We start from the raw sequence: 27,292 nt of genomic DNA, 5'->3' as shown, positions 1-27,292 counted from the left end.
AACAAAACCGGTTGAAAATTTTCCAAATGTTAATGTTCTTATGTACGTGTGTTCTGTGTTAGCCTCTAAATCACTTTATATCTCACGAACTACTGAACCGGTTTTGACCAAACTTGGTCAGATTACTTCCACATATAGTGCATTGATGCCATTAGATTTTCAACTTAAAAGCTCAAGGGGATGAGGCTGTAGATCAAGATCCCCTTCATTATCTCGAGATTTCGCCTAATTAAGGACATATTTTTTTTAGGCGCATTTGTTAACGTTTAAAAAAATATTTAAAATATTATTTATCGAATAATAAAAGTTCTAAATCGATTATAACAATATTTGCCAAAAAAGATTATGCAAAATCGCAAAAAAATTATATTGTTGTCTGTAGTCGTCACTCTGTCTTTTTCTGTTTAGCATCTGGAACCGGCGTAAGGTATTACTTCAGAGGATGATATGTACGAATGTAAATGGAGTGCAGTCTTGTACGGTTTCAGGTCGACCGTTCGTGAGGTATGTGGTTAATTGAAATCCAAACACCAAAGAACAAAGGTTTCCACGATCTAGTATTCAAATCCGTTTAAAAGTAAGCGCCTTTACTAGAATTTCAACCTTAGAACTCTCGACTTTGAAATCAAGCGATTTGCGATGACGAGTTAACCGCTAGATCGGCCCGAAGGGCTTGTTGTAGTCGTCTGCTACGTTATGACGTTACAGGTGAGCGGTACAATTAAATAAATGAATAATATTTAAAGTTTAAAAAAAATAACTCGACTAACAGAGTCTCGAACTCGATCGCCCGGTTGACTCGGTACCTAGTGCGTTAAGCCTCGCGGTTTCACCGGTCTTCATACCGCGTACAACCGAAATTTGTTCTGTGTAAGTTGTGAAATTACATTAGTTTAGTTAGTGCCGACCGTCTCGGCTATTGCCGCCACACCCGCGCGAATTAAATACGGTATAGAGGCGCGCTATAGTTAAAAGTATTGATTTAAATAAACGAGAAAATATTGTATTTAGTTAGTCATAAATATTTTAAACTAAGTTGTGTGTTTGTAGTCGTTGTTGTTGTGTTGTAGCCGTACGTTAGAAACAACTCACAGTTGTGGGACTTTACCGTAACATTGTTTTTGCCAAGAGACGGAAAGTCCTACAACTGCGTTTGACAACTTTTTTTAACCTAAAATTTATTTATATTTATGAATGCGCTATATTTTTGACGAGGATATTCACTAGAAATAATGTTCCATATCTATCAAATCAGACTCAAAATGTTATTTCCGTACAACTTACGCGATATTTCGGCTTACAACAAAGGATCTTATTATCCTTCTGATGCCGTTTTTAATAAATTGAAATTGTTGAGCGCTATCGTCTAGCGGAAAAAATTGAACCCACAACCGCATAATAAATTGTATTGTGAACTGTAAACGGTAGGTTGATTATATTAACATTTATTATACTTATCTTTTTTTTGTACATTTTGTTAAAAGTTATTGTTGACATAAGCTTTTTTATAAAAAGAAATAAGTATAGAAGCACCATGCTTCTTGATACGAACGGTGTATATATATATATATATATATATATATATATATATATTTGTTTTCTTTAACCTTCGGGACCGCGGTTATGTATTGCTTCCCCGAGGATAAGGTAAATGTTTTGTAGCGGTGAAAATGCCGTGCCTGACCGGGATTCGAACGCGTGACCTCCGGATGAAAGCCCGAGACGCTACCACTTTCGCCACGGAGGCCAGAAATTGCGTATTAATCCTTTTACTTCGTTATATATCTGTCACCGTGGCAACAAAAACATATTTAAATAAAATTACTAATCTTCTTTTCTTTAATCGATATCTGTAAAATACTTAACGTTCTCACAAACGTGAGAATATGAACGCGTCGAGAGTCCAGGGGGCTCCGTCCCCTGGCTAGACGGTCGGGCAAGCGCAGCGAACCCGGACCGGCTAGTATTTAAATAAATTATTTGGAATTTAATCGCATTTATTTTTATCTTAAAATTTGTTTTTTATTTATAAGTAATATCTATGTATTTTCTTGTTATGTACCGATCAAATTAAAATATTTATTGTAAGCCCTTTTGCTGCTAAAATTTGCGATAATTTCTTTTTCACGTAATTAATCGTATAATTGTATTTTTGTATGCGTCATAAGTTAAAATAAAATAAAATATTTTTAGTCTGTGATCTCACTTAGCGTTATCAAATTTTTAAACAAATGAGTATAATAAAGAAAAAAAATTAATTTTTTCTTATAATTATCGATCATTAAAAGAGACAAATGATAAGAAATTACACAGGTGGATTAAAAATGATGAAGAATACCCTTTCAATAGTAGTTAAAAGTTCTTTTAGTAGCTTATAAACCGCTATTAAACATGTCGCCGTAAGTACAGCAGCGTCGTTTCTTACTGTCTAATTTGCTTTTTTCGTGAACTAATTATTTACGATCTTTGATAAGAAGATCGAAATAAACTTACTGAAGTTAATCAAATTATAACATTACTTTTACGCTGAATTATTTGTGAATTTTTTCATTAACGTAATAAAGCTAGGCGATTCAGAAATTTTGTATTTTTCTTTTTATTTAAACACGTAAAACAACTTATTACATTAGAATGAAATGCTTTAAAAAAAAACCGTTTGTGACGTTTACAGTATAAGAGAGATATCAATTAGATTTTCTTTTCCTGAGAGTTAAATACTGAGGGCTCTTTGTACTAATTTATTATTTTTTTTTTTGTAAGAAAAACAAGTTAGATCGAAACAATTGAAAGGCTCAATACGGAAACGTTTCAATTAATTTTATCAAAAATAGTTTTAAAACTGTTGGATTTTTTATCCTAACCGTTAATATTATTAACGATCTATAATTATTTTAATAAAGTAGGCTTCTGTAGTTTGTTTTTCAAGAAACAATATTAACTGCTTTGGAGGCCTTTTTATTATATAAGAGTTTTCGATTATCGGGCGCTATTCGGAACTTTTGCGACCTTATCTTTCGATAGATTTTCTTTCCGACTTAAAAACAGTAAAATCTACTATCAAAGACCCTTAACTTGCCATTTCCAAAAATGTCTTTAACTATTTTAACAAAAATAAATGTGATGTGGACACCACATAATTTCTTTGTACGCCTATTAAATTACATATACGCATTTTTGCTGCACTTCATTTAAATTTATTTCATTTGAAAGCGAAATACGATCCTCCGATTCTTTAAAGTGGACATTTACACGATCGCATTGTCGTGGATACCACCCCATTGCTTCACAGTTTTTTGTGGTGTCCGTATCAGCATTTTATATTAATTTTGTTTTGCGTCGCTCAAGTAGTTATGCGGTGTAACTGAGAACGTGTCGGATCCTTATCGTGCACACATCGGTTCAAATCCGACTTCATATACATATATTTTTTTAATTTTTTTTTTACTTTAAATATGTTGATTTACTAATAATTATTAACCTCTGTAACATTTTTCGTATTAAAATGAGAGGTAAATAAAATTTTATTTCACTAATAACTTCTGATTTTTTTTAAATTAATTTTTTATTATTGAATTATTATTTATCGTAAAAGGTTTTTTTTACAATCGGAGGTTAATAATTATTAATTTCTCAAACATGGTACCTCTGATATGTTAAATAAATAAATTAAAAATTAATGTAATCCACCTTATCAGCACGTTGATATGTACTCTAGATCTTTCGGGCTACCCAGAAGCCATCATCAGGAGTTAAAATTAATATATTTAAAGTCAAAAGTTTAAAAAACAGTCATGACTGTCCCGGTCCTATAGAACCGGAACAGTCATTTTTAATTATGTTTTTTTTTAAACTTTGATACTATAAAACTACTGTTATGTTATGTATACTTTGATACCTGTAAAATATCTTAAGGTAAATGAATACCGCTTAATTAAATGTACTTTCTCTAAAAGTAAGATGTTATCTACGACAGCGTTTAAAGAATAGAATTAATCTATCGCTTATAAAGTTGTATCGCGTGCATTTCTAGTTAGCATTTTCCCTTGTAAATATATTCAGCGGAGAAGATAACGGTAAACCGCTTCACTCCTCGCTTTCCCGATAACCATTCTTTAAAATAACTTTACCGTTTTTAAATTTGACTTATGTAACGTGTCGGATGACTCAAAATCTTTTTAACGATAAAATAAAGTCCCTAAACTATCTAACGAGTAAAATTTCCGACTGAATTGAAACTTCGATCGATTTTTTTTCCAAGTAGGTAATCTACCGATTCACATTTCCGGTTTATTAGACGACGTAAAGAATTATTTTTCCAAATAGTTTGTTTTCCTTAAGCGTAATGTCATCGAATGGCAGTGTTATTAACCGCTAATAAGTGTCAGCAACCTGTAGTAACACTGCATCTGGTATTATTGAACCCGATCTGTGTTAATCGGTTTATTAAATGTGACTTTGGCCGTTAGCCAAAGCCGCTTACTTTGGCTCCCTTATTATACATCCTTCAGTTTCCAGTCTGATAAGTTTTATTCATTTCGGTCGTTAAGAACTATTAATTTTTAAGGAGCGTAATTTACCTCGTAATTATTGTGTAATCTTAATTTCTTTAAACGATTCTTGTTACGGTTTTCGACGTTTATTTCTAAGGACAGGATACGGGAAACTTCATTCGATTACATCAATTTCAATTTTAAATATTATTATCGTCTGACAGTCGTAGACGGGTGAATAAAATTGAAAATAATCGCTATGTTTTGTACGTATCGATTAACCTCCGTTTCAAACGAATGCGGTTTCCAACACGATCGCTCTTTATTTAAAAATTACGCACTCGACTTCGCAAATCACGTTGTCAACGAAAATATTATTAACAGCTATACCATAATTTTGCGTATCAGGTTCTGTAAGCCTTATAGGGAAAATTTTCCATTACCGAATACATTAATTTATACTATACCGCTAACCGATTCACTATTACTTTCGTCGTGTACCGTTGTGCCGAATCGAAAACACATGACTTCAGCGATATGTAAATGAATCTAATTTGTAAAATAATTTAACAGAAATTTGAACAACGTTAAGAATGTCGAACTTTCAATTTACTATCGTATAGTTTTGAAACACTCGTTTGAAAATCGGTGACGTAATATGTAAAATAACGAAGAGTTTTAACATCGATCATTTCTAACGGTAAAAATTTTTATTTAAACATTTAAATCGATAATAAACTTTTTTCTGAAGTACAGAAGAACTTAAATAAAATACTAAAATTAGAGTGTTTTATTTAAAAAATAATAATTACAAAAATAACCGTTAAATAGTATTAATAATCGTTTTAAACGGCTCAATTAGAAAGCAAAAAGTTAACTTACTCTCTCTATATAACTTAAACCGTAAACTCACCTCTTATAGGCTAGGCCTAATATAGAATTTGACAAGATGAAATTATTCTGATTGTTTAACGTCAAACTTTTATTTTTTTTTTGTCTTATGCGTCCTAAATTGCAGCGGCTTTGTCCAGTAAATGGACCTTCGTATTCGGAAACGCTGCAGATAAAACGAGAAGTTTTAATTATTCACTTTAATTAATTATTATTATACAAATATAATTTTCTAAAATTAATAATAAACATTTAAATTACGATTAATTCGATCAGTTATACTCAGTTCTTTACCGTCATCGCATCCGTTTTAATCAAAAGATTAATTAATAAACCTTGTCTTGCGTGAAGAATTTCAAATTCCTCACGCATAGGTCGATTCATAGTTTACCATCATTATAATTGTGGGAGTTACGCGCACCGATTTATTAATTTTTTTTTTCTTTGAAAGGTGATGTGTTACATAATTCCTTTTTCTACAGTCTTAAGATAAGTTTAAATCCTGCTTATCGTTTTTAAAAAAAACGTTTTACCGGTTTTTGTGGTAACCGTCAGAAAAAATATTTTTAAGTTTATTTTAATGTCTATAAGGGTTGTTAGAAGATATCGCTGAACTTTCAGAAGTAAAGTCGTTGTGAAAACTTATAACGAAAAAAATATTAAAAAAAGATGTTTTTGTTAAATTACAGTTTACCCTTGTAACAGCAATTACCTTTACGTGCACAAACAAAAATAAATAAATGGATATAAAAATGTTTTAACATCTAATTACGTAACACTTTTTTTTAACAAAACATTCGTATTTTTGTTTTTTTATTAAAAAAAACAGCAGAATAATATAACACTTTAGGGATGTTATTTAAAGTGTCGACAAGGATTTTTTTTTTTTTTTTGTCTTCAGTCATTTGACTGGTTTGATGCAGCTCTCCAAGATTCCCTATCTAGTGCTAGTCGTTTCATTTCAGTATACCCTCTACATCCTACATCCCCAACAATTTGTTTTACATACTCCAAACGTGGCCTGCCTACACAATTTTTCCCTTCTACCTGTCCTTCCAATATTAAAGCGACTATTCCAGGATGCCTTAATATGTGGCCTATAAGTCTGTCTCTTCTTTTAACTATATTTTTCCAAATGCTACTTTCTTCATCTATTTGCCGCAATACCTCTTCATTTGCCACTTTATCCACCCATCTGATTTTTAACATTCTCCTATAGCACCACATTTCAAAAGCTTCTAATCTTTTCTTCTCAGATACTCCGATCGTCCAAGTTTCACTTCCATATAAAGCGACACTCCAAACATACACTTTCAAAAATCTTTTCCTGACATTTAAATTCATTTTTGATGTAAACAAATTATATTTCTTACTGAAGGCTCGTTTAGCTTGTGCTATTCGGCATTTTATATCGCTCCTGCTTCGTCCATCTTTAGTAATTTTACTTCCCAAATAACAAAATTATTCTACCTCCATAATCTTTTCTCCTCCTATTTTTACATTCAGTGGTCCATCTTTGTTATTTCTACTACATTTCATTACTTTTGTTTTGTTCTTGTTTATTTTCATGCGATAGTTTTTGCGTAGGACTTCATCTATGCCGTTCATTGTTTCTTCTAAATCCTTTTTACTCTCGGCTAGAATTACTATATCATCAGCAAATCGTAGCATCTTTATCTTTTCACCTTGTACTGTTACTCCGAATCTAAATTGTTCTTTAACATCACTAACCGCTAGTTCCATGTAAAGATTAAAAAGTAACGGCGATAGGGAACATCCTTGTCGGACTCCCTTTCTTATTAGGGCTTCTTTCTTATGTTCTTCAATTGTTATTGTTGCTGTTTGGTTCCCGTACATGTTAGCAATTGTTCTTCTATCTCTGTATTTGAACCCTAATTTTTTTAAAATGCTGAACATTTTATTCCAGTCTACGTTATCGAAAGCCTTTTCTAGGTCTATAAACGCCAAGTATGTTGGTTTGTTTTTCTTTAATCTTCCTTCTACTATTAATCAGAGGCCTAAAATTGCTTCCCTTGTCCCTATACTTTTCCTGAAACCAAATTGGTCTTCTCCTAACACTTCTTCCACTCCTCTCAATTCTTCTGTATAAAATTCTAGTTAAGATTTTTGATGCATGACTAGTTAAACTAATTGTTCTGTATTCTTCACATTTATCTGCCCCTGCTTTCTTTGGTATCATACCTATAACACTTTTTTTGTAGTCTGATGGAAATTCCCCATTTTCATAAATATTACACACCAGTTTGTATAATCTATCAATCGCTTCCTCACCTGCACTGCGCAGTAATTCTACAGGTATTCCGTCTATTCCTGGAGCCTTTCTGCCATTTAAATCTTTTAATGCTCTCTTAAATTCAGATCTCAGTATTGTTTCTCCCATTTCATCCTCCTCAACTTCCTCTTCTTCCTCTATAACACCATTTTCTAATTCATTTCCTCCGTATAACTCTTCAATATATTCCACCCATCTATCGACTTTACCTTTCGTATTATATATTGGTGTACCATCTTTGTTTAACACATTATTAGATTTTAATTTATGTACCTCAAAATTTTCCTTAACTTTCCTGTATACTCCGTCTATTTTACCAATGTTCATTTCTCTTTCCACTTCTGAACACTTTTCTTTAATCGACTCTTCTTTCACCAGTTTGCACTTCCTGTTTATAGCATTTCTTAATTTCCGATAGTTCCTTTTACTTTCTTCATCACTAGCATTCTTATATTTTCTACGTTCATCCATCAGCTGCAATATATCGTCTGAAACCCAAGGTTTTCTACCGGTTCTCTTTATTCCGCCTAAGTTTGCTTCTGCTGATTTAAGAATTTCCTTTTTATCATTCTCCCATTCTTCTTCTACATTTTCTACCTTATCTTTTTTACTCAGACCTCTTGCGATGTCCTCCTCAAAAATCTTCTTTACCTCCTCTTCCTCAAGCTTCTCTAAATTCCACCGATTCATCTGACACCTTTTCTTCAGGTTTTTAAACCCCAATCTACATTTCATTATCACCAAATTATGGTCCCTATCAATGTCTGCTCCAGGGTAAGTTTTGCAGTCGACGAGTTGATTTCTAAATCTTTGCTTAACCATGATATAATCTATCTGATACCTTGCAGTATCGCCTGGCTTTTTCTAAGTGTACATTCTTCTATTATGATTTTTAAATTGGGTGTTGGCAATTACTAAATTATACTTCGTGCAAAACTCTATAAGTCGGTCCCCTGTTTCATTCCTTTTGCCCAGCCCGTATTCACCCACTATATTTCCTTCCTTGCCTTCTCCAATGCTTGCATTCCAATCTCCAAGTATTATTAAATTTTCATCTCCTTTTACGTGTTTAATTGCTTCATCAATCTCTTCGTATACACACTCTACCTCATCATCATCATGGGCGCTTGTAGGCATATAGACGTTAACAATCGTTGTCGGTTTAGGTTTTGATTTTATCCTTATTACAATGATTCTATCGCTATGCGTTTTGAAATACTCCAGTCTCCTCCCTATCTTCTTGTTCATCACGAAACCTACTCCTGTCTGCCCATTATTTGACGCTGAGTAAATCACTCTAAAATCACCTGACCAAAAGTCGCCTTCCTCTTCCCACCGAACCTCACTAATTCCTACTATATCCACATTTGTCCTACCCATTTCCTTTTTTAAATTTTCTAGCCTACCAACCTTTTTTAAGCTTCTAACATTCCACGCTCCGACTCGTAGAATGTTATTTTTTAATTTTCTGGTGACCCCTTCCTTAGTAGTCCCCACCCGGAGATCCGAACGGGGGACTATTTTACCTCCGGAATATTTTACCAAGGAAGGCGCCTCCATTATTGCTATGTGAAAATGCAGAGAGCCACATTTTCTTGGAAAAAAAGCAGCTGTAGTTTTCCATTGCTTTCAGCTCGACAAGGATAAAGATTTCAATTCGAAAGTAAGTTTAAAATGACACCAGGAATTATTAGCTACATCGAATACCTAAAACATTTTAATATTTTATTATACGATTATTAATTCTTTTTAGGATGATGACACAGTATGAGCTTGAAGCATGCGCAAAGGAATTTTAAACGGAAGTTTTGTAACGTATGAAAAACGCCATACCTGACTAGGATTCAAACCCGGGACCCCCGGATGAAAGGCAGAGACGCTGTTGTTATTATTATTATTATTGTAATTAGGATATTTAATGAAGTTTTATGGATTTTGATGACGATATCGGATTGCCAAAAGTAAAAAAATATGCCTTTAAGAAAAAGAATTAATCTTTTTTATTTCTCAAAGTCCGGTAAAAGAATCAGAGGATCTCGGTCCTCTGAAACAGCTGAAGCGCTTGATTCTCGGTTGGCTGCCGATCGAGAGCGCTACACCCAGCTGCAATTAATTTACAACGCGAGTTGCAGTTAAATTCCTCACGAGTTCATTATGTCATCGTAGAGCAGCCGTAGTCGCATAAGGATAGAAGTAATGTACGGATTAAGTACGCCGATCGTGGACATATTGCCGCTGTGACAGAAGCGTGTTCGTGTTGTCGCGCTCGGAAACGGAAAGGGGATCCAAAACGGGTATGTTCGTCTACGGCAGAAGGATTTCAGAGCTTCTACGTCAACAACCAGGGAAACGTTGAAGAAAGATAGGTTTCAGACTTAAATCGTTATTTATCATAATTATCTCATAACACAGCGGAGGTTTAGGCTATTGGCTAGAATGGATATACCGATCGGCTTGTTTCGATATATTTTTTTTAAAATTTAGTTTCATAATTAATTAAAATTTTACTTATATTTTCACGTATTAAATACGCATAAAATGTTTCAACTTTTACGTGTTTTTATATCGGAGTAATAAAAATTACAATCATTTACTATGTTGAAATTAATAAACGCAATGGTTAACGGTTTTTCAATTAAAACATTTACGTTTATTTAATTCTAGTGTAAATCGTTATTTTGGAATCCTATAATTCAGCCTCCCAGTAATATAAATTTTTTATATGAACCGATTCGTGTGGTTTTTGATTTGTTCGAATTATTGTTTATATAATTTAATCCGCTTTTTGATATAAAATATTTTCCTATTGTTTTTGTTAAACCGTAAATTAAATAAACTCTTAAAAATATTTAATATAATCTGTATAATGCGATATATCGTTTAAATATTAATTTATTGAATCTTTAGAAAAAAAATATATTTTTTTGTTGGTTTTGTGTATTAAATAGTTCGGTATAAAAATTAAATTCCGTCCAACGTCATCGTGAGGTATCTAATGTCTTCCAAATTATACATACGTAAAATGCATATGGATTTATCTGTCATCTCAACCTGGCATTTACATTAACACGCCCTTACGGTTTGAAGAGACGTTTAGTTCTATTTTAATAACGGATAAAGGAAAAGTACAGGAGTATTGTAAACCTGTTACCGCAGCGTACTCTCTTATCGCTTAATATAAAATGTAAACATATATGTTTTCAAATTAATTTATTACTGCGTTTCTATATTAAATACGAAATAGTAATTTTGTTAATTCATTTTAACGTTCTGTGTTGATCGCTTTCACTCTACAAGATATTTTTCTCTCTTTTTTACGTATTTTATAAAAATATATCGTATTAAAATATATTTTATAAATTTATTTTGTAAAAAAATATTGTGTAACTACAAAAAAGCTTTTTTATTTCTTATAATCTACGTTAGTTTTTTTTGTTACGATTTAAGATAATTTTATTTTGGGTTTACATGGGGAATTTTAACTGCCAAATCGATTTTGGTATATCTAGTTAGCAATTATTTTTCGAATTTTCTGATCGCTTTTATACCGAAATGATTTTTATCTGCCTGAATTTAAATTTTTAACAGAACTTTTTTTATGATGTTTTTTAATACTGTGATTTTTTTACTTTCCCGTCTAGCGCTATAGCAGAGCTACAGCTGTAGAAGGGAAAGTATTGTAATCGGTCCGATTTGGGTACATGCGATTTTCACCGGATCTTGACGTCTTGAAACCTAAGGAACCCAAAAAACCGGATGGAAATTTTTCGGATGTTAATGTTCGTAAATACGTGTGTTTTGGTTTTGGCCTCTAAATCACCTTATATCTCTAAAACTACCGGAGCGATTTTGACCAAAATTGATCGTATTAGTTCTATACACGGGGCATTGATACCGTTACATTTTCAACTTAAAAAGGTCAAGGGGGTAACGCTATAGAGCAAGGTCACCCTCAGCATCTATAGATTTCACCTAATTAAGGTCTTTTTCTTAGGCCATTTGTTAATTAAAAAATAATATCTGCAAAACCTTTCTTTTCAAAATCGCCCATCCCAAAAACTGCCCTAAACCAGTGGCGAGTATATTGCGTCAGTAGTACTCACTGTCCCCACAAGGAGCGCTAGTATAGTATTGACGTTGATCTGTTGTAGAAAAATATTATATTAAAATAAAACGGTAAATATTTTTAATTTTGTTTGTGTAAGCCGTGCATCACATAAAAGCCGCATGGCGGGAAAGTCCTACGACTGTGTTGTCAGTTTTTTGTTATAAATACGCGTAATTAATTTTAAACGATATAGAAATTGCGTGTAATTTCTATAAATTGAAATGTACCGAATGGCCTTTAAAAATTAGTAAAAGAAATTAATGTTAACGGATTGATAAGGGTAAAATCTTAATCTGTAGAGACGGATAATCTGAATCAAATTATGATAAACTATACAACTATTTTAGATTCACAATGAGAAGGAAAACAAACACAATTTAAAGTATATAAAGAAGATATACGAGCGATTTTCTTGTCTATACTAAAGATAAAGATAAATCTCGCTAAGCTTAGTCCATTAAATAATAAGGTATCATTGTTATCTAATTTGTGTAACTTATTATTATCATATACTTTGTGTATCTCAAGGAAATATTAAAGGTAACAAATTTACCTATACTATAATTGTATAAATAGAAGTGCTGTATATAAATTTATGATAATGCATTTTGCAGTTTTTTATAAACACGGTTATATAATTCTCATTTCATTCTGTAAAAAATAAAGTCCAATATTCTTTTGCCAAACACAAGCTACGTATAATTATTTTATGTAACTTGCCCCAACATTTGGTTTAGTCGATTGCAATCAAGAGGGGAGGTGCACAACTAGATGTTACAACAGTCTTAAATCCAAAATTTCAACGTACGGCTAACCGTCTTTGAGTTATGCGATATACATACGTACGTACGTACAGATGTCACGCAGAAACTAGTCAGAATGGATTCAGGGACGGTCAAAATGGATATTTTCGTTGAAATCTGGAAACCGAAATTTTTCGCGATCACAATACTTCATTTACTTCGTACAAGGAAGTAAAAAACACCGATGAGTAAATCTATTTGAATAAAAAAATACCGCGTTCAAAATTAAATATAGAATTACAAGTAATGCGATTAGTATATGATGGTTTTTAAAAATAATCGTAACGTAATAAATTTAAAAAACGAATTACTTAAAAAAATTGAAAAACATCACAAAAATAGTTCTATTGTAGTCTGCCACGAGAAAATATTATACTAGCGACTAATAAATTTTGAGTTCTCCAAACAAAAAGTTTCCTTTTTTTCACGGTAAATTCATTTATATAAATTAATTTTTAACATAATGCTTTGATGAATTAAGTTTTTTGATCGAGATAAGATTGATAGCGTAAAAGTCTTACACCTCGCATCATTTCTTTCATTTTTCGTTTCGATTACGTATTTTCATTTATTTTCTGTTTTAAATTTTGCTAGAGATTAATGTTTCATTCGTGTTTGTTCCTCGTTTTGATTTTATTTCAGTTTCTTTAAAGACTCTTCTTTTTCATATTTGTAACGTTAGGTATAATCGCTTAGAAAACCTTTTACGTAATCGTTTTATTTGTTAATTCTGTTTTTTGTTTGAAGTAAATATACGTTCGGTATAAAGTAAATAACTCAAATAAAGTAACTCTAACTCTAATAACTAAGTAATAACTCTAATAAAGTAAAAACTCAAAATAATAATAAAATTTGATTTTGATATCGATGTAGAAGCAATAACAAACGATTACATGCGTTTTAAAAAAAATAGACTTCAAGTAACGTTTTCCTTTACATGCCGATGGAACAATCTTGCAAATTCTATTTAAATCCGTTTAAATTTAAAAGCGATATAATTAAGTTATCAATAAAAACATACTTTCTCGATCGTGCGAGTTCTCTGAACGAATCGACCACTTTATTTACTTTTCTCGTTGTAGCCCGATTTCGACAAGGTTTAATCATACGAAATTTAATATCTCCATACATAAGCGTAGATCGTAAACGCAATTATCGCTCGTCAAAGTTTAGAAAGGATAGTGTACAGCGAGAAAATTCTTGGATGGCAAAATGCCAATCGCCGCGCCGGTCCAGCAATCCATCACCACCCTGCGCGTCAACTGAACTTTCTTAACTTTGGCGATGAGTTATACAGTTAATCTTGTATAGTTTTGACCTGATAAAAACCGTAACCGTGCTTTTATAAAAGCGGGTTTTTGATTCTATTTTATCCCTATTTTCTTTTCTTATTTGGTTTCCGTTTTCTTACCCGATTGATTATTTTTTCGGAGACTTTAAAATAATACTCTGGTTTTAAATAAATATCAGTCAACCAAATTTACACAATCTGAATACCGCTTTGGACTAAAAATCTGATTGATTCACCGTTCCCTGAGAATTCATTTTAATTATTTTTGTTTAAAATTACTAAACTAAATATAATTATTATTAAAACGAAAATTTTATTTAATTAGGAATTCTTAAAATTTAACGGTCCGCTGATAAAACAACGAATTATAACAATACGAAATATTTGGCAGGTTTTAAGGTAAATATTTTTGAGCTTTTACTTATTTTTTAGTTTTTCTTTTTGACTAAAGTCTTTTTGCTATGAAAATTCAAATTTACAATCTCCCCTTATGAATAACTCTTCAAATTAATTTCTTCAGCCGGCTATCTGCTTAATGAACATAAAGAAATGACGATGTTCCGTATTCCGTATCGTTATCTTACGTTACAAATATTTCAGTCGTATGCGATTACTAAATTTTTTATGACGGGTATCCGAAAAAGAACTCTGCGGTTTCAAATTGAATTTACTTTATTACATTTAGAATTACAAACGTATGCGTTTTATTACATCAAAGTACAGAACGTAACGGTTTTTTATCTCTTAATGTAACTCAATATGAGCACCGTTTGCCGTCAATTTTAACACCCAGAACACATTAAACCGATAATCACGTTTAACGTGTATGGAGAGCACGTCTACAGAAATCGCTTCCACGGTTGCTGTTATTCTTTGATCTAAGTAGTCAAATGAGACGAATTTTTATCGGTATACAGTGTCTTTTACGTAGCCCCAAAGAGTAAATCCGTCGGGGTCAAATCGAGACTTCGCGGTGACTCCTATCGCTTTGCGTTACGGGGCTTCTCCGTCTATCCAGCCTTCTGGGAATTTGCCGTTGACCGCAGCCGGCACAATTTCTGCATAATGCGGAGGGGCTCCATCCTGTTCAAAAGCCATCCGTGTTTTCGGTCTGCGGAAGTATAATGTTCTCTGCATGTCCGTACGCTATGTCAGTAATAGTCTGCTCGTGGAAAAAGATGGCCCAAAAACTAATTATGCGTGATACCACACCACTCGCTTTCGGAAAGTCGGGAACGATCTTCACAAATTCGTGTGGATTTTTGAGCTCTATACTCGACAATTATGGCGATTAAGTACTCAATGAACATCCATCCCCCTATGAACATCCATTCCCGATCTGCTCGTCAAGTAAGCGATCTAAACTTTGGCAGCGAGTAGATAGACGGTTTAGTTTTATCTAATCGTAGATATCATAGAGATCGTAATTGTGCTTTTATAATAGTGGTTTTTCAATTCTACTTCATACCTATTTCCTTTTTTTCTCTTTTCTTATATCGAATGAATGTAGCTTCATCAGAAAAAAATTCGCTGCAGGTAGGAAATGAAGTCTAACATAGTCGTTGCAAATTGAACTTTTTGTCTCTGATCGTTAGGTTTAATTTCACGGAGTAGCTGCAATTTATAAGCACGACGTTTCAATCGCTTTCGAATTACATCATTGACGGTGCTTTTAGGAATATTTAGTCGTAGACTAACACTACGTATCGGGTGTTAACTGAAGGTTTTGGAATTTGTTGGAAAGACAAGTGTTTTCGGCAATCGTTTTACGCCTTTCTTTTTCCCGTTTAGCCTCCGGTATTTACCGTTTAGATAATTCTTCAGAGGATGATATGTATGAGTGTAAATGAAGTGTAGTCTTGTACATTCTCAGTTCGTTTCTCAATCGTTTTAGGCCTGGTGTAAGTTTTCTTTCAAAACGTTTCCGGTTTCCAAAAATCGTTCGCCCAATGTACGTAAGCTATTGTAATTCGAAAAATTTCTACATAGTCTCTCGTACAGTTTCTTTGTACGAAAGTCATCGATTTTGTTTCTGCGAACCGGTATACGCAGCGTGCTTTCTGTTATGGCCACACCACGGTACTAAAGCCCGGGCTCATAACAGTTTACTCTGTGCAACAGTCTAACGCAGCTGCTATGTGACGGTGAATATGTAGACTAAAACTTAATTGTTGTCGCTTCAAGACTGCTGCAAAATAAAAAGTGTATTCATTAATGAAACTTCGCAGTATTTTTTCTGTCACCCGCTACGTGTAATTTTTTTTGGATACATAAAAGAAAAATCATTCTCCTAATGAGTGGAGGTATATTAAAAAAGCTTTTAACGGATTTTTATTTATATTAAAGCAGATGATAATGTTATCGAATGCGAGTAACCGATACGACGTTGCCTTACCTCTTAAAATCATTACTTGAACTCATCCGCGCGCGCGCGGATGAGCGTGTGTGGATTCGTGGTTTGTACACAAAGTACCGCATTGGGAAAGTTACTTGATATTACAAGTTTTGCCCGTCGTGTTATACGTTATTACTTTTCGGTAGATGAAGATAAACTCATCGGTGTGAAGGTATAGTGCTAGTTCAGTAGAGTACAGTTTTTAAGTCGTAAACTCAATATTAATCGATAACTGAATAAAATACATCCTGTATTCTTTTTGAATAACGTTGAAATTGGATCTATTTTTAATTATGGAAAAATCGGTAGGTTTTGGTAGATTATTTAATCAAAATTTTTTTACTGGAAGAAACAAATTTTCAGCGAATCAAATAAAATTTATTAAAGGATGATTCACCGAGTTCTTGAACCGATTTTTTTTTTCCGGGGGTAATGTTTTAAAGCTCAATCAGTTTAGAGTACTATTAGCTAATTAACTAATGTGCTGAGCACAATTGATTCTATAATTCAAAGTGGAGGACGCCCTTTCATATAAATTCTGATATCAGTAACGGTTTATTTAAAAAGATCTTATTTTTATTAATAATAATAATATTATTATTATAATTACGATTACAGAGTGTTTACTTATGTTGTAGCAGCCACAAAGAAGGAATTTTAATATAACTCTAATACCTAGTATTATGAAGTAGAAATTATGTAATAAATTCCTATTATATTTGTATCTCGACTATAAAACGATATAATCAGCAGTCTCAAAGGAATTAGTGTTAATAACTACTAGTAAAATAATTTAATAAACAGAAAACTAACATAAAAAAATAAATTATATATTATGCGATTTATAAATGATAGCCGATTTTTTTTACCGAGAGTGTCCCAATAAGGAATTTACGTCTGATTATTTATATGAATATTACCCATCCATTTGACTGAAATTTTTTAAGTACTTAAAAAAAATTAACGAACGGGGTACTTTTTCAAAATATAGCCACTTTCCAACATAAAATTATTGTTGTTGGTAATTAAGGAAATTTATTTTAAATCGAAACAATTATTGATATATTACGCTTAAATTATTAATATTTAAACGTTATAATTTTCTCACATTATGAAAAAAAACATGATTAAAATGACTATTCACATTGAATAGTCATTTTATTATGAATGTGTAGCCCATTCAAGGCTTTTTAGGATATACTCTCTCTCTCTCTCTCTCTCTCTCTCTCTCTCTATATATATATATATATATATATATATAGTGTGTGTGTGTGTGTGTGTTTTTGTGTGTGTGTGTGTAAAATTACTGAGTGATTCTTCTACACAAGAAAGGAACTCAGGAAGACTTGAAGAATTATCGCTCAATAAGCCTCCACTCAGTTATATACAAGGCTTTCACCAAGATAATATCAAATAGATTGGTAACGCTGAATAAACGACAACCAAAAGAGCAGGCAGATTTCAGTAGCGGTTTTAGCACAACCGATCACATCCAAATTGTTCAGCAAGTCATGGACACAACGAGTATTTCATGCCCCTATGAATGGCATTTATTGACTGCTAAAAGGCATTTGATTTGAAAAATACAAGCCATAATAACCGCATTACACGTCCAGGGTGTAAACATAAAGTATTTAAACTTGCTACAATCGATATAAGAAAAAAAAATACCATCCGTGTCAACTAGCGTAAAGTAAAGATAAACGTTTAAAAAGGTGTACGATAAGGCGGCACTATATCAGCCTTGCTCTTCTCATCATGCCTTGGAGGAGATATTTAGAAAGCTGCAACGGGAAGAGGCCGTACGAATAAATAGCACATTTTTAAACAACCTGGGATTCGCGGATGATCTAGTTCTCTTTTCACAAGAAACAGAAGAACTACAAAGATAGATACAGAAACTGCACGTACCTGGTGAACCAAGTCTAAGGATGCACCTTAAAAAGCGGCAGGTCATGTTCAACAAGTTTGTCGAGGCAAGAAAGATTTTTGTCTCTGGAGAACTCGAACAGGCAAATCATTATATATCTCGGCCGGGGATGTCAACCGAGGGTGGTACAGTTAAAGAAGTTGAACGACGAGTTCAGCTTGGGTGGCTTAACTCCCCTTGGAAAAAGCTAGGGTGGCTTTGGGAAATTTATTTTCTAACTCTCCTTTTGCCTTAAAAAAAAAAATTTTCGATCAATGATTCCTGCCAGCCCTTACTTACGGAAGCTTAATTCGGACATTAATCCCGTTCTATCGTTACAGAAACTGCGGGTGATACGATGAAATGTGGATCGATGTTCGCTTGGAGTTACCAAACAGGATAGGAAGACCTGTAAATGGATTAAAGGGCGACTAAAGTATATATCATCATCAAAGTTAAGGAATAAAAATGGCGGTGGACAGGCCTTATAGCAAGAACTGATGGCAGATAGACTAAATTAGCATTTGAATGGATACCGCTAGACGTTAAACGCCCGCGCAAAAATGACCAAACGCTCGTTGGATTGATCGTATTATCAAGTACAACGGACAGAACCGGCAAGAGATCGCATTAGACCGTAATAGTTGGAAACGTGCTGAAGTGACCTTCACCCTACAGCGGATCGATAACTGCTGAAATGATGATAATTACACTTATACTGCTATTAAATATTGTGATTACTGCACAATTTTTTTTTTTTTTTTTAACTTATTACTACGCCGATCTCCATAGTCGAGCGATAGCATCTCTGCGTTTCATCCGGCGATTCCAGGTTCTTGGCCGGAATAGTCGTAACACTAGAAAATTTTATTATTTATCGCATTAGCTGTTACCGAGTCTCACCCTGTTTTTGCTGTTTGAATAAATAAATAAATAATTTTTTTTTTTTTTTTTTTGTCTTCAGTCCTTTGACTGGTTTGATGCAGCTCTCCAAGATTCCCTATCTAGTGCTAGTCGTTTCATTTCAGTATACCCTCTACATCCTACATCCCTAACAATTTGTTTTACATATTCCAAACGTGGCCTGCCTACACAATTTTTCCCTTCTACCTGTCCTTCCAAAATTAAAGCGACTATTCCAGGATGCCTTAGTATGTGGCCTATAAGACTGTCTCTTCTTTTAACTATATTTTTCAAAATGCTTCTTTCTTCATCTATTTGCCGCAATACCTCCTCATTTGTCACTTTATCCACCCATCTGATTTTTAACATTCTCCTATAGCACCACATTTCAAAAGCTTCTAACCTTTTCTTCTCAGATACTCCGATCGTCCAAGTTTCACTTCCGTATAAAGCGACGCTCCAAACATACACTTTCAAAAATCTTTTCCTGACATTTAAATTAATTTTTGATGTAAACAAATTATATTTCTTACTGAAGGCTCGTTTAGCTTGTGCTATTCGGCATTTTATATCGCTCCTGCTTCGTCCATCTTTAGTAATTTTACTTCCTAAATAACAAAATTCTTCTACCTCCATAATCTTTTCTCCTCCTATTTTCACATTCAGGGTTCCATCTTTGTTATTTCTACTATATTTCATTACTTTTGTTTTGTTCTTGTTTATTTTCATGCGATAGTTCTTGCGTAGGACTTCATCCATGCCGTTCATTGTTTCTTCTAAATCCTTTTTACTCTCGGCTAGAATTACTATATCATCGGCAAATCGTAGCATCTTTATCTTTTCACCTTGTACTGTTACTCCGAATCTAAATTGTTCTTTAACATCATAATAATAAATAATTATGAATATATTATTACTAGTACGTCGACTTACGTGTGTAAGACATCTCTACTTAAAATAAAATATTAAAAGATTTTTCACTCTTTCTTTTATCGGTCCGAATATAAAAAGACCGCTTTATAAAAGCGATTAAACTATCCGCTCGATTTTCAATATGCTATTTAATCATTATTCTTATTTTGAAACAGATTTTTTTTAAACAGCTGGAGTAAGTATGGCGCATCAATATTTATAAATTGACAACCGATAATATAGAGCAAATTGAAAAAAGTTGTTTTTAGTATTTTTATCAAAATCTCCTTAAGGAAATGTTTGCAAAGAAAAATCAACTGAAGTATTCAGATTATATTAAAAATCGACAGAAATATATTTAAAAAATTCATTTTTCAAATATAGTCTTTCTAAAAATTATAAAAAAACATATTATTCATAACGAGGTTTTTTTTTTAGAAATATTAAAAATCTTTTTGTATTTAGTTTTAGTTTGACAAGACATTTAATGATAAAAGATGATATGATGCTCATGTCATCTTTTGTTTGTTTGTTTTTTTTTTTAATACAAAATCCTAAATAAATTATATATGAATTACTCATTACTCCCAACCTACTATTGCATTGCAGATCGCAATAATAAAATGATATAATAAAACTATTGTTAAATATAAAATTTAAATGGGATGTAAATAATACGATCGTTTTACATGTACAACATGTTTGTGAAGAATAATACAAACTTTCAGGACATGTTCTAATGATGAAAATGGTGAAGAAGAAAGCTCATATAAACATAAGTTTGGAAACTCTTCGTTAGCGAGTGTCGGCTGGCGAAAAATTTCGCCCAACTTCTACGCTTTCGGTAAAATTAACCGATTTGTAATTCTTGGGACCCAATCTGAGGAGTAAATTTAGTGTTTTTATATGAATTTAAACTGAATTAAAAAAAAATAACGGTCCGAGAAAAGTAATTTAGTATTTTTCTGAGAAAAGTAGGGTGAAAGACAAAAGATTGGAGTCGTAAGACGTTCCAACTATTCTATGTTTAGCGTAAAGTTACTTTCTTAATAAAGCAAAAATTTTGAACAAAATTTATAGAGAATTTTGTTTTAGTAAAATCATACGAACAAACTTCAAACAAACGTAACAATTTTGAAATTTATTATTAGTTATATTTTAAACTTAAATGTTGTTTTCTAATTAGAAAACCGTAACCTTGCTTCGTGCACGCACGAGGTGTCTACAGTACCTCTACGCAAAATGAATTATATTAAGAGCACAGATTGGATATGACTAACCATCATTCTTCGCTTTATAAAGCTATCTTACTACGAATTGAAAGTGATTTATAAATTAAGATAGATATTTATAAAAAAATTACGGTACAACATACCGGTCGTGTCGCGTTATAGTATTCCGAGTAAAAGGAAATTTGAAACGTTAATTGAAAAAATAATCGGTGAGAGTGGTAGAACCTTGCGGAACTCCTGGCTCGATACTTATTATTTCGTTATAAATGGTACTACGGCACGATAAAAATAATTTATCTTCCAGAAAAATAAAAATGTAATTAAGGTACATTTACGGTAGAATTTGATTAGTAAATCGTCGGCCAGAGGTTGTTAAATCAAATATTGATATCGCACCAAGGAAACGGCTAAAGGGATGCGATTTTTCCTTCTTTTTTTGCGACAGAAAATTAACGAATTGTTGGATTATATAATGTTCCCTTCAAGAACCAAACGAATGATCTGTTATGTTTCTACAAAGTATCGGCTCAAACGTTCCTTGATGATTTTTATATCGATTACAATTATCTATCTTTTTTAACTTTTTAATTATGACGAAGCTAAGAAAGGTAGATAATTTTAATCGATATAAAAATTATAACGACCTTAGCAGAAAAAAAATATATATATATTTTAATAACGCCTTGATAAGTCTGCAGACCTTTGAAATTACTAAAAGGAGACTTATAGGTCTTCTGTTTGAAGAAAAAACTATTTAGTAATTTAAGCAAACGTAAAAATGTAACTCCTTTATTGAAAAATATTTAAAATTATCATTGCGCATTTTATGAAAAAAAAAGTAGCAGCTTTGGTCATCGTATTGTTTCTTTATCGGTAACTTCTGTCTGGAAAACTTTGAAATAAAATTTTGATATAATTATTAACCGGAATTGATTTTTCAAAAGGCTTAAGTATATTACCGAATGGAAAATCTTTTTTCGTAAAAGTACTTACTGACAAATTTGTTATTCCAAAGAGTATAACCGAGCTAAATTCTGGAGTATAAGTTCCCCTCGTTTAAATCGAATTTCATTTTGCACACTTTTTGGAAGATTAAAGAAAAATTTATCGTATAAATCGGTCGACGGAAATATAGCCAGAATTTTACGGATAAATGTATTTATCGCTTACTTCAAGTCTGCGTCAGTTAGCGATTCATTTATTCCGTAATAATGTACGTAATAGTTTTTAAGATCTATCCGAATTAGACAAACGAATACGATCAATCGTAGAGGAATGTTTTTTATATCGTTTCCAAATAGTATTATTGCGAAGAATAAATCTTTATAACGCACTTCACACATCTAAAGTTGATCGGTCAGTGTCCGATTTTGTTAACCGTTATTATTTTTAATCGAACTTTATTTTTGTTAAAAGCTATTTTTTTTAATGTAGTTGTATATAATCTTATTTATGTTAGTTATTATCAAAATATGAAATAGTATTGTTCATTTAAATTAAAATCTACAGATTTTGAAAAAACTTTAACGCTACCGATGAAAGTTTAAACCCTAACTTAGGTAATAGTTAAAAGCTTGTTCGTGATGTGTGGAAATACGTACGGATTATTAAATATATATGTGTTATTTTTTGAAAATTCTCTTGCGATCGAATATACACTGTCGGTCGAATTTAGATAAGTATAGAACAATCAAATCATTAATGTACGAATTATTTGTTAGTTAATTTCTTTTACTTTTCTTTATTAGAAAATTAAAGCGTGCGATTCGAATTTTAATAAAATTATAATTATCATAATTCATTTTAATTTTACATCCTGTTTTGTATCGTTGCACTAATTTTAATGTATCGTTTCTAAATATTAAATAATAAACCGTGATGTACGATAATAATTAAAGTTATTTCCGTTTAAGAACGGGAGTCCCAAATGAAACTTTGAACCGCTGTTTACAAATATTTAATCTATTTTATTTAAATAACATAGTAGAAAGAGAAATAGTATTAAATACAATATATTCTTAATTACGACAGATGCTCAAAATGACCACCATTTGCCTCTAGGTTTTTTTTGCCCTACATCCCCTAGCCGGACATCCAATTAAGTATACTCGACTCGGGAACGTGTCCTTTCTGGATCTTTTAATTGCCTGCCTCTAATCTCCAACGTAAGAACCAGGCCCGGCTATGCCGTTCCCAGCCCCCCCCCCCGCCGGAATCCGGGTCTCGTTCTTTCCTTTTGCCAGCCTCAAACCGACGGCGCAAGAGCCGAAGCCGCCAAAGCGTATCCGGGAACCCACACCGCCGGCCGGGTCTCGGTCTTTTCATTCATTCGCACCTAACGGATCCCTGGAGTCCCCGCTCCATCACGGGAACCCACACACCAGGGCATGTGAGCCCTCAGGAACGGGGCTGTCCGCCCAACCCTACTATAAACTACATCCCTCAGTATCCCAGTCGTCTTGCCTCATCTTCTTTTATTCTGACAACTGTTCTTGCAAATATTGCAAAATTATTCCGGTTTCCGGACATAGCCAAGAGCCACTCCGAGAGCTGCTCCGGTCGGGTACGCATCCTGCATTTATACGATGTTCCTCCCATCGTCTGCACTCAAAAATAGTGTGTACGGCATCGTCAACCGCATCGCAGTAACAACAGATCGGTGACTCTCTCCTGCCAAACCTATGCAGGTATTGTTCAAAAGCACCATGTCCCGACATGAGTTGCGTTGTGTGGTAATCTAATTCACCACGAGAGCGATCTAGCCGAGCATCCAGGTCCGGGATAATTCTTCTTGTCCATGCGGCCAGTGCTGAACCCGCCCATGCCACCTTCCATTGTTCTCGTTTAATAGTACTGGCCTCATCTTTGGCTACACCGGACGCCATTAGTTTTCGTCCTTTAATCTGCAATTCTATCGGGGGCACCGAAGAAAGCACGCACAGTGCATCATACGATAACGTTCGGTACTCCGAAACTACCTCCAGAAGCGACTTCCTATGACTGCTAGTTAGTTTTCTTCTGTTGCGCTGGACATTAACCGGTCAGCCCATACCGGGGCGGCGTACAACAGAGACGACGTTATCACCGAGGTGATAAGTCGTCTCTTCGACGCACGTGGAATTCCTTGTCCCGCAAAGAGACCTCGCATGGCACGGATTGTTGTTTCCGCTCTTTCGCAGATCGTGGCTACATGACTGGAGTATTTGAGGTGTTTAGTAGAAAGACCTACATCGCGTGAAGATAAGTCTCGCGGGTCACCGCTAAATTAGACTACGACTAAATTTAGTAAAACGCGCAATAATTTCCTGAAGTCGATATAGACATCGAAATTTAATACTCGTTAGACCGTTAGAACTTCGTTAAATAAGGACTTAGCTAACGTATAAGAAACTCTTTTCCTTAGCCGAAGGATAAAAAAGAGAAGTAGATTCTGCTTTCCCGTTTTGTATATTTAGTTTTAGATTAGAATTAGATTAGCGGTGAGATTGGCGAGACCTGTACAGTCGTTGCAATTGTATAGCGAAAACGGCTTATGAATCAATCGAGAGACTGTATGCAGTGGTTTCACAACATTCCTAGCGACTGAAGTACCTATCGGATGTTAAAGCCTTTCTTCCTAAAATGTAGTAGCTGAATCCGACAAACGTTACGTTAAACTGGCGGTTTATTTTACGTCTGCTTTGAACCGTAACCGGGTTTTTTGTTTCATATTTCAACAGAATTCTGAACACTTAACGATAAAAATAAGGAATAACTAAATATAAATGGAAATTTTACCCCAAAAAGATTCATCTGTATCGGATTTTTCCAAACTTTTCTGTCAAATTTTCTAAACGGGTAATTGAGTTATTTATTCTTGCTCCTTTATTTTTCGTGCTTATTTAGGATTTTACGTCAACTTTTATAGAACAGATAGTAATTAAAACAAAATTAAAATTATTTTACTTAGAATAATTTATTAAAAAAGAAGAATATCTTAAAATTATTACGGTATTATTAAATGAAATTTCATTCTTAAAATAAAACGAAATGAAAATTTACGGAATAATTCTGATAATATGATTTTGTTAGGTGGGAACGACAAGATTTTTCTAAAAGGTACGAGGAAACAGGAGAGAAGTAACAAAGAAGATGAAGGGATATAATACGGCAATATGTTTGAAAGAATTATGTATCACCTGCAAGAGCGAAAAAGAGAAAGCATTACAAAAGATGAGAAAAAAGGAAGTGTCATTACTTAGTAGCGGGACTTGAATATCTAATGAACATAACGAACAAAAAAAAGTTAATTTTTAGCGACCTCTTTTTATATTAACTAAAAGAGATTAAAAATTTAGTCAGAATGATTATTGAGATTGTTCCATTACTTTCTGATAAGAAAATCTAATTAATCCTTTGATGCTTCTAGCAAACTTTCATTTTTTTATATTATATAAAGGTAAAAGAGAAATTATAAAATTAAAAATTTCTGAACAAAAAAGAGCTAAAAGAACATCACAACTGCTTTGGAATATTACGTGCGCCTCTTCGTTATTTCTGCATTAATCTTAGTTAATTTTATTTATTTACAGACTTAATTATTCTTATACTACGAAAATTTTGTATATTAAATAAATTAAACTTTAAAATAATAAATTATAGACCGAGTTAAAAGAAAAAAAAAAATTTATACATTTTCATTTCTTTAGATTTTGATTTTTATAAACAGCGCCAAATTTGCATGCCGAAGTTTTAAAATAGATTTAAAGAATTAAAATAATATTTTATATATATATATATATATATATATATATATATATAAATATAATTTTTTTTAATTTGATTAATTTAAAAAAAAAATTATTTTACATTTTCTAGTTGCGTTTCGCTTTGACTGTAAGTAATGTACGGAGTGATTCAGAAGGAAAAGGAAATAATTTGGGGACAGTTTCTAGAACTTGAAATAAAGAAAAAATTTCATACAAACATTGTTAGAAATAGTGTTATTTGTAATTTTAAATGATTAAGTTGGCATATGTCAGTCGGTTAGTAACCAATAAATAGATAATGATATGTGAGTGTGGATGTTTTTGACAATTAAGTAAGCGGTCAAATAATTTCGGAGCTTTGAGTTTGTTATTGAGAAATAATTCAAGATTCGCAATTTTACAATAAAGTTCTAATTATTTAGTCACATCGATTTTTCTGAGTTTGATTTATAATCACATTTTTTATTTCTCACAATATTTTTACCGGTTTTAACAATATGTCTTTTAATCCTAATATCGTTTTGATATGTACGTTTTAATATATGAAAACGCTTTGTAATCGAGTTACGGCTGGCAAAAAATTTCGCCCGGATTTCAGTTCCCCCGGTGAAGTGAGGTGATACTGAAATTTTTAAAACGTTATGTAAGGGGTAAACTTGATGGTTTCTTATTTTTCCTGACCCGACAACTCGAATAAAACAGGTCCCGTTTGTATCTCCCGTAGTTTGCATGATATGCAAAGTAAAGCAGAAAGATTTAGCGACAAAAAATACATTTTTTAAGCTTGAAGTACAATACTTTTGTTAAACGACTAACTTTTTTATTAGAAAACAGAAAAATTAATTCTGAGAAAAGTGTTGTAATAAAGTCTATAAAATAAATAAATAACTTTTATTGTTATGACTAAATAGAACAATACTTGATAGAAAATTTTTTTGAATTAGTAATAATTAAAAACAGCTGTATTTAGTACAATAAATCTAGATCTTTGAAAAATTAAAGTAATTTTAATTTACTTTAAAAAATTTTATTGTGGTTTATACTTTATTAATTTACAAATGTCAAATGATACAACTTAATCCAACTAACACGCAAAGAATTTTTACACTACTCAACATTCCGCAGAATACAGTATGGAGGACATTACACGATTATGGAGTGCATCCTTATCGCGTCCAGAAAGTTCAACTCCTCCATCTTGGTGATCGTGCCAGACGACTGCAGTTTTTTCGACGGGTTAACAATAATTACAGTTTAATTACGTTCATAATATTTTCGGAAGAAGCTACTTTTACCCGTAATGGCGTAAACAACACA

The 27,292-nt window shown here is 32.7% G+C and overlaps 1 protein-coding gene across 1 annotated transcript in view; it reads left to right on the top strand.

Moving 5' to 3' along the window:
* The window catches only part of LOC142324669 (uncharacterized), a 538,037-nt gene that overhangs the window by 344,820 nt on the left and 165,925 nt on the right, over positions 1 to 27,292 (top strand). The window lies entirely within an intron of this gene.

The sequence above is a fragment of the Lycorma delicatula genome, chromosome 5 (assembly GCF_047948215.1).
Source record: "Lycorma delicatula isolate Av1 chromosome 5, ASM4794821v1, whole genome shotgun sequence".
NCBI lineage: Eukaryota > Metazoa > Arthropoda > Insecta > Hemiptera > Fulgoridae > Lycorma > Lycorma delicatula.
Note: the sequence above shows the minus strand (reverse complement) of the source record. Positions and strands in the feature narration are given on the sequence as shown.